Below are 7,131 nucleotides of genomic sequence, written 5' to 3' on the forward strand. Positions count from 1 at the left end.
ATCCAGGACCAGCAGATCCAGGACCAGCTGATCCAGGACTGTCTGATCCAGGACCAGCAGATCCACGACCAGCTGATCCAGGACCAGCAGATCCAGGACCAGCTGATCCAGGACTGTCTGATCCAGGACCGGCTGATCCAGGACCAGCTGATCCAGGACCAGCAGATCCAGGACCAGCAGTAATAAATCTTTCTGACCGTCTGTCTGGTTTTTTGTTTGTCTTGAATCTTTGCAGCTAATTATCACCCGAGTAAAACACGTCTTTGAGCGTTTGCTGATTCTGATTTCCCTCCAGAAGGTTCAGCTGATCCGCTGTCAGCTGCCAGGAAAGGAGTATGTTAGCGAAATATCCCAGGAAACATAAGTGTCTAAAACTCAGCCGATCTTTGGTGTGGTAGTAGCAGATCCCAGGACAAACGAGCCGATCTTTGAAGGTTTTTCTTCTAATTTTCATGTTTTGTGAGCAGTTCTCAGTCTGACCACCAGGTGGCAGAAAAGACCGAGTTTAAAACTTCGAGTCACAGAGAAACAAACGTTTAAACTCAGATCTGGTTCCTGGATGATCTCAGGTGAAATGAGTCTGATTATCGCCTGTCAGTAAAATATCTGATGAGCCAGAGGACGGACTGTAATCTGTGGACGAACAGCTGATCTGCGTTTGTTGCTGCAGCTTCGTGTGGTCGTAGCTGAGGGTCATTCCTGTCTGAAATGACTGCAGCATCCAGATCATCGTCTCACCTTCAGCTGCTCATAAAGCCAAAACTTCGGCTCGTTCAGCTGAAACTTTAGCTTTTTGTGACTTATATTTTTTATGAATATTTAACTTTATTTACATTTTTTGTCCTCTTAGAAACATGTAGAGATCTCTTCAGCTCTTTCTGTTTTATTATGCTACTTTTAGCTACACTTTTTTAGCTACTTTTAGCTACACTCTTTAGCTACTTTTAGCTACACTCTTTAGCTACTTTTAGCTGCACTTTTTAGCTACTTTTAGCTATCCTTTTCCTACGTTTAGCTAGCCTGTTTTGCTTCTTTTAGCTACAGTCCAGCTACTTTTAGCTCTACCTAATAGCTTCTAGCTAGCCTTCTGCTACTTTTAGCCTTCAGCTGTGGTTCGGGTTGTTTTTGAGGTAAAAACCATCGAAGCTTTCGTCTCGTTGGGGGAAAACGCTCCACAGATCTGCCCTTCAGTCGGCCCACACCGTGAGTGTGTGTGTGTGTGAGTGTGTGTGTGTGTGTGTGTGTGTGTGTGTGTGTGTGTGTGTGTGTGTGTGTCAGACCCCTGAAATGTCTCATTAGCTATATCATTAAGGAGACAGCTGGAAGGGGCTGCAGACAGCTGGCGCGGGGCGGCGGGGGGGTGTCCGTGTTTCGGACTGTACCACTCACCCCCCCCCCAGTCTTACCGCCCGATGGTATCATCCGTGTCTGCAGCACCTATGGTTGGTTTCCACGGGTCAGGAATAATAAAAATAAAAGAGTCGGCTCTAACTCTAAGAAGAAGCAATGAAGACGCCTGAACTGGATGCCCCACTTCCTGTCCACCAACAGGAGACATGGAGGAGTCCAACCAGAACCAGGAACAAGCTCGACTCTGTCCCAGAATTCAAGCAGCGCCCTAAAAGTGACCCGGTACCCGGTAGTCCTACAGGAGGAACGCGGTCCTGAACCTCAGATCCACCGGACAAGTCAAGCTGGACGCAGACGATGTGGTCCTGTTGGCGTCTTCAGACCAGGACTTGGTTAAAGGGGGACGAGGGTCCGCTCCACAGTCCGAGGTCGTGGGTCTCAACTGGAAGAAGGTGGGACCGTCCCTCCGAGTCGGGGTAGGACGGAGGGACAGGTGGATGGACGGGTTGGGTCCACGGGGTCAAACTTTAAAGACGAACTGAACAGCTCCTTTAATAAACAAAATAAAATAAATTCTGCTTCTTTTGTGTGGAAACTTTTCACTCAGTTCCTCTTTTTATTGAAGGGTTGAGATCCCAGATGTTTACTTTCAGTCCCTCTATATCAAGGATCCCCAAAGTCTGGGTCGGGGCCCCAATGTGGGTCACTCAGCACCAAGCAGGGGTCCTCAGATAATCTCCAGATATCAAGTTACACTTAAAACCCAGATTTTATGATATATTTACACCATAATTGTGACAGAGAATTGAAATACAAGTCATTTAATGATTTAAAAAAAGCAAAATGGCTGCTAAGACTGTTTGTGTCGTTATGTCCTTATTTAACAGGATTATTAGCACTTTTGGATGTTTAATCAGCCAACAGATGAGGTCACACACCTTTGTCGCTGTTATTTTATGGGTCGGAACCGCTGCTCTATATGTCCTTCTTAGGACAGTGGTGTCCCATCCTGGTCCTGGTCCTGGTGGACCACCATAAAGCAGGTTCTAGATGTTTCTCTGCTCCTCAGCAGCTCTTCAGGTTCTGTTCATCACTCAGTCATTCAGCAGCAGAGAAACACCTGAAACCTGCAGGACGGTGGTCCTCCATGTCCTCCAGGACCACCAGGACCAGGATTGGACACCATCAGGAGTGTGTGCAGATTCTTATCTGTGAAGAGTCCGACGGTCGGCGTCTCTCTTGGGGGGGTCGTCCATCACAGGATCCTTCAGGTTCCATCAGGTCGATGGAAAACCCGTCTGCACAAACAAAACAACGATAAGTTATTATTCTTTTATTTCAAACATCTCATCAGCTTCTCTTACATCTTCTGAAATTAGAACCAATTTCTCCGGTTAGTTTATAACCACAACAACATAAATTACAGCGTGTCCAAACCTTCTGACACGTGGGACAAAATACTCACAGGACAGGCTAGCTAAAAGCTAAGCAGATCTGAAAGGACGTGTTGGTGAAGGAAGCAAGGAAAGGAACCAGGAAGGAAGGATGGAAGTGGCCGTCGTCAACACCTGTCCCCAAAAGAGGGAGGAGCACAGGGTGACCTGTAGGAGTGGACGCAGGTGGACCACATCCTGTGAGGAAGAGGTAACCTGAGGGACATGGTGGACTTCAGATGGTGATGAAGAGGAAAAGAGGACCAAACGGTGGAAGTTGAGGAAGGAGGAAGGTGTGAGGAGTTCAGAGAGGAGCTGTTAGAGAGACAGGCAGGAAGGGACTTGGTGTCACCTGGACAGAGACAAGATGATGAGGACACCTGGTGGTGGAATAGAGAGGAAGAGGAAGAGGTTAGCCAGGAAGACAAGGGACAGAGAGGACTGGAGAGAGGAGACAGGGATATAAGGAGACGTAGGACAAAGAGGGAGGCAGCAAAGGTATGATGAGTTGGACACCAAGGAGGGACAGAAGGACTTGTTCTGACAAGAGAGGACAGGGTGATGGGAGGATGGACAGACAACTCTGAGGAGCTGAGGAAAGAAGAGTAGAGGTCATAGAAACTGTGGACCAGGAACCAGGACAGTTGGACCTGATGACACCAGAGGAGGGACGGAAATGTCTCAGAGAGAAGACAGAGAGGGTTTTGATTGGAGGAAAAATGTGTTGGTGTCAATCTGTAAGAACAAGACTGATGGACAGAGCTGGAGAAGAGGAGAGGACGATGAAGATCTGGGAGACAGCTGTGGAAGCTAGACTGAAACAAGAGGGGACAGTCTGTGAGCAGCGGGACAGGACCAGGACAGAGCTCCACAGACGCCATCTTTGATTTCAGGATGTTGGTGGAGGAGAACAGAGAAGGTCAGGAAGAACTTCATCGTGTTTCTGTGGAGTTAGAAAAAGACATCTGACAGGAGCTGTGGTGTTTGAGGACATCTGGACATGGATGGGGACAGCAGGACAGTGGTGAGGTGGAGGTGGGACAGAATCAAGGATCGGCTCTGAGCTCCTTCCTGTTTGCTCTGTGATGGACAGACTAACAGATGAGGACAGGCAGGACTTCAAGGACTTGGAGTCCACTGTCCAGGAGGACAGGGAGTGAGGTGAAGACGAAGAGTCCAGGCAGGATGGACGAAAGATTCAGGAGTGAGCAAAGGTCAAAGGTCAAAGGAAAGGTTTACAGGCAGTGGTGAGGGCGGCCATGTTGGTTTAGAGACAGAACAGGAAGTGTCAGAGCTGAAGACGTTGAGGTTCTCCTTCGAAGGGACGAGGATGGACAGGATGAGGACATCAGAGGTCCAGCACAGGGAGACAAAGTTAGAGAGGACAGACTGAGACGGTTTGGACATGTCCAGAGGAGGGACAGAAGGATGTTAGAGACAAAGAGGACATATATGGATGCAGTTAGAGAGGACATGGAGGACAGAGGACAGAGTTAGATGGAGGACTCGCTGTGGAGACCCCTGAAAAGAGAACAGCTTACAGAAGAAGCTGTTAGCGTAGCAATTAGCTTGATTTAACTTCTCCCTTTTTTTAAACATATAAATAAAAAATGCACAAGAACACAGAACAACGTTCTCCGAACCTCCACCGCTTGTTTTTATAAAAAACAAACTTACATTAAATCCTTAAATACTGAGTATTTCAGCTGTTTCTGTCACAGGTGATGGTAATTAGCAGGTAAAGAGAGTTTCTAAAAACTAACAGAACCGACCCCGGTGTTTTAGCTAATTCACAGGTCACAGAAGAAGCTCAGAAACTCTAAAAGCTGTAAAAGTTTCACCTGGTTGGATTTCTCCTCTTCTCGGTCTCCGGCAGCCATTTTCTGCCCGAAGGAGCCGAGATATGGCGCCATGCTGAGGTGCGTTCAGGTGCCGTCGGTCAACTGAAAACTTCACTGCTCAGTTACAAAATCAGCAAAAAAATGTAAAAAAAATTCATAAACGCGTTAATTTTAACACGTTCACGTGAACATATTTATAAATAATAAGTTAACATTTAAACTATTGTTTTTTTCTGTTTATAGTTGTTTCCAATCAAACTACTTCTGTTTACTTTGTGTTATTTTAGCCGTTTGTTAATCAAAACGTTCAGCTGTATTGGGAACAATGTTTGGTAACTTTTGTAAATTATTCAACTTTATTTACAAAAAAAAGGCCACAGAAACACACTAAGATCTTTTTATTTCCTTTAAAAAAGTTCCCTCTGAAATCTACTTCAGTATTTTGGCTCCATTTTTGTTTTCTTATCTTAACTTTAAATGTTTAATCACATTTCTGCCACTTTTGTCGTTTTCAATTTCTAACTGATGTGCTTTTTTAGCTAACCTTTTGCTAATTTTAGCATCTAGCTAACATTATGCTATTTTTTTAGCTTTTAGCTAACTTTTTACAACATTTAGATTTTAAGTAGCTTTTTGCTTAATTTAGGTTTTAGGTAACATTTGCTTCTTTTAGCTTTCTTCTAGCATTTTGCTACTTTTGGCTTATAGCTAACTTTTTCCTTTTTAGCTATTAGCAACCATTTAGCTACTTTTAAGTTTCAGCTAGTATTTTTGTTCTTTTTAAGTACCCTTTTCTTACATTTAGCTTGCTTTTTTCTGGTTTTAATTTCTAGCTAGCCTTCTGCTTTTGAAGCTTTTAGCTAGTCTTTTACTACTTTTAGCTAGCATTTTGTTACTTTTAGCTTCTAGCTACCAGCTTTTTGTAAACCTTTTACTAAATTTAGTTTTTAACAGGACTTTTGCAACTTTTAGCTACTTTCACGTAGCATTTTGCTGAGTTTAGCTAGTGTTCCGTTTGGTTTTGCTCAGTTTCAGCTGCTTCAGCTAATTTCAGCAGTCATTCAGCTCTCAGTGTTCACACAGAAACTGTAATTTCTCCCGTTCTGTTATTATTTAACAGCTGTGACTGTAACCAGAGAAAATCCGGGAGAAGCAGCGAACATACCTACGCCGGTCTCCAACTATCATCAGGTCTATTCCTGCCGCTCGGTGCCGCCGCAGCTCTCCCAGGAGCTCCGAGCGGCAGATAGTTTTACAAACACCTGTTCCTGAACGTCACTCGGCTGCACGGCTGTCTCGCTGGGAGCGCGGCTAATCGCTGATTTGGCGCACTTACAGCGACAACATACCAAGGTCCAGTTTCAGTTCCTGAGCATCCGTGCACACACTGAGGAAAAACACACTTTCATTCCTGTCCTCACGCTCCCACAGAGAGAGATGTGTATCGGTTAGAGCAGCGCCACACACACCTACACACACACACACACCTACACACACCTACACACTTTATTTATGCAATCTAACAAACATGGAGAGCAGCCATCTTGAATTTCCCTCACTATCCACAAACAGGATGCCGTTCCTTGAAGGGGTCCGTATCGCCCGCCGCCTCGCATGCCCAACTTTCAAACCAAAGTCTCACGTGACCGGTTGGGATGACCCTCAGCTACTACCACACCCAAAATCGAATTTAAGGTTCGGCTCGGCATCTTGAACTGGGTTGACTAGATTCACATCAAATAAAAACATTTTCCAGAGTTCAAACAAAGATGTCGCGCAGTCAGTGTTGGGGATGACTCTCGGCTACTACCACACCGAATTTTAGCTGGATGTCTGTGAAACTGTAGCTACTGTTGTGTTTGCTGAGGTGGATTAGCTGTCAGCTCTGAGAGCTGAAATAATGAGAAGTTTTGCTAACAGGCGATTAAAAGGTGTGAATAAATGGAGGAAAAAAGCCACAACTGCCGTTAATTTGGGTCACGTTGAACAAATTAGGCTCCTAACGAAGCTGATCGTTGGTGCTCCAGGCCCTCCCTCGCCGCCGCGCCTCGTTGGAAGCTCAGCGCACCGAAGCCGGACGGTGACGGAGGGGCTCCATCGGGTGTAAGCGAGCCTTTGGCGCCCGGCCGACGTGAAGTGCGTCCTGAGGGGAACATCCTGCCCTGACGGCAGCTTCCTCCTCGGCCTGAAGTGCTCCATTCATGGACGCCCTCTGAACCGGGGGGGGGCGGTGTGTTCGCTGCTAAATGAACGCTTCTGTTTCAGTGTTTGCAGTCCTGGCTGCTTTCCACCAGCTCCACCCCCACCGCAACCGCGGCAAGCCCCATGATGCTGCCTGTTAGCGAAATATCTGGTGAACCACCGGACGGAGTTGACTGAAACTCCACCTCAGCAAACACAAAACCGGCTATAGTTCATCCAAGCGACACCGAACCAGATCAGCCGAGGCCCGGGTTCAGACAACCACCACCGGTGCTGTTGACAAACAGGGTGCCGGAGGACATTGT

At 46.4% G+C, this 7,131-nt stretch overlaps 1 long non-coding RNA gene across 1 annotated transcript; it reads right to left on the reverse strand.

The window, feature by feature from the left end:
* Positions 1-2,119: 2,119 nt before the first annotated feature.
* Positions 2,120-6,100, reverse strand: LOC112449830. Its single transcript, XR_003038372.2, has 3 exons — positions 5,790-6,100; positions 4,625-4,738; positions 2,120-2,648 (listed from the first exon to the last, which is right to left on the reverse strand). It is a non-coding gene; the product is annotated as an uncharacterized LOC112449830 (long non-coding RNA).
* Positions 6,101-7,131: the final 1,031 nt, after the last annotated feature.

The sequence above is a fragment of the Kryptolebias marmoratus genome, linkage group LG10 (genome assembly GCF_001649575.2).
Source record: "Kryptolebias marmoratus isolate JLee-2015 linkage group LG10, ASM164957v2, whole genome shotgun sequence".
Lineage (NCBI taxonomy): Eukaryota > Metazoa > Chordata > Actinopteri > Cyprinodontiformes > Rivulidae > Kryptolebias > Kryptolebias marmoratus.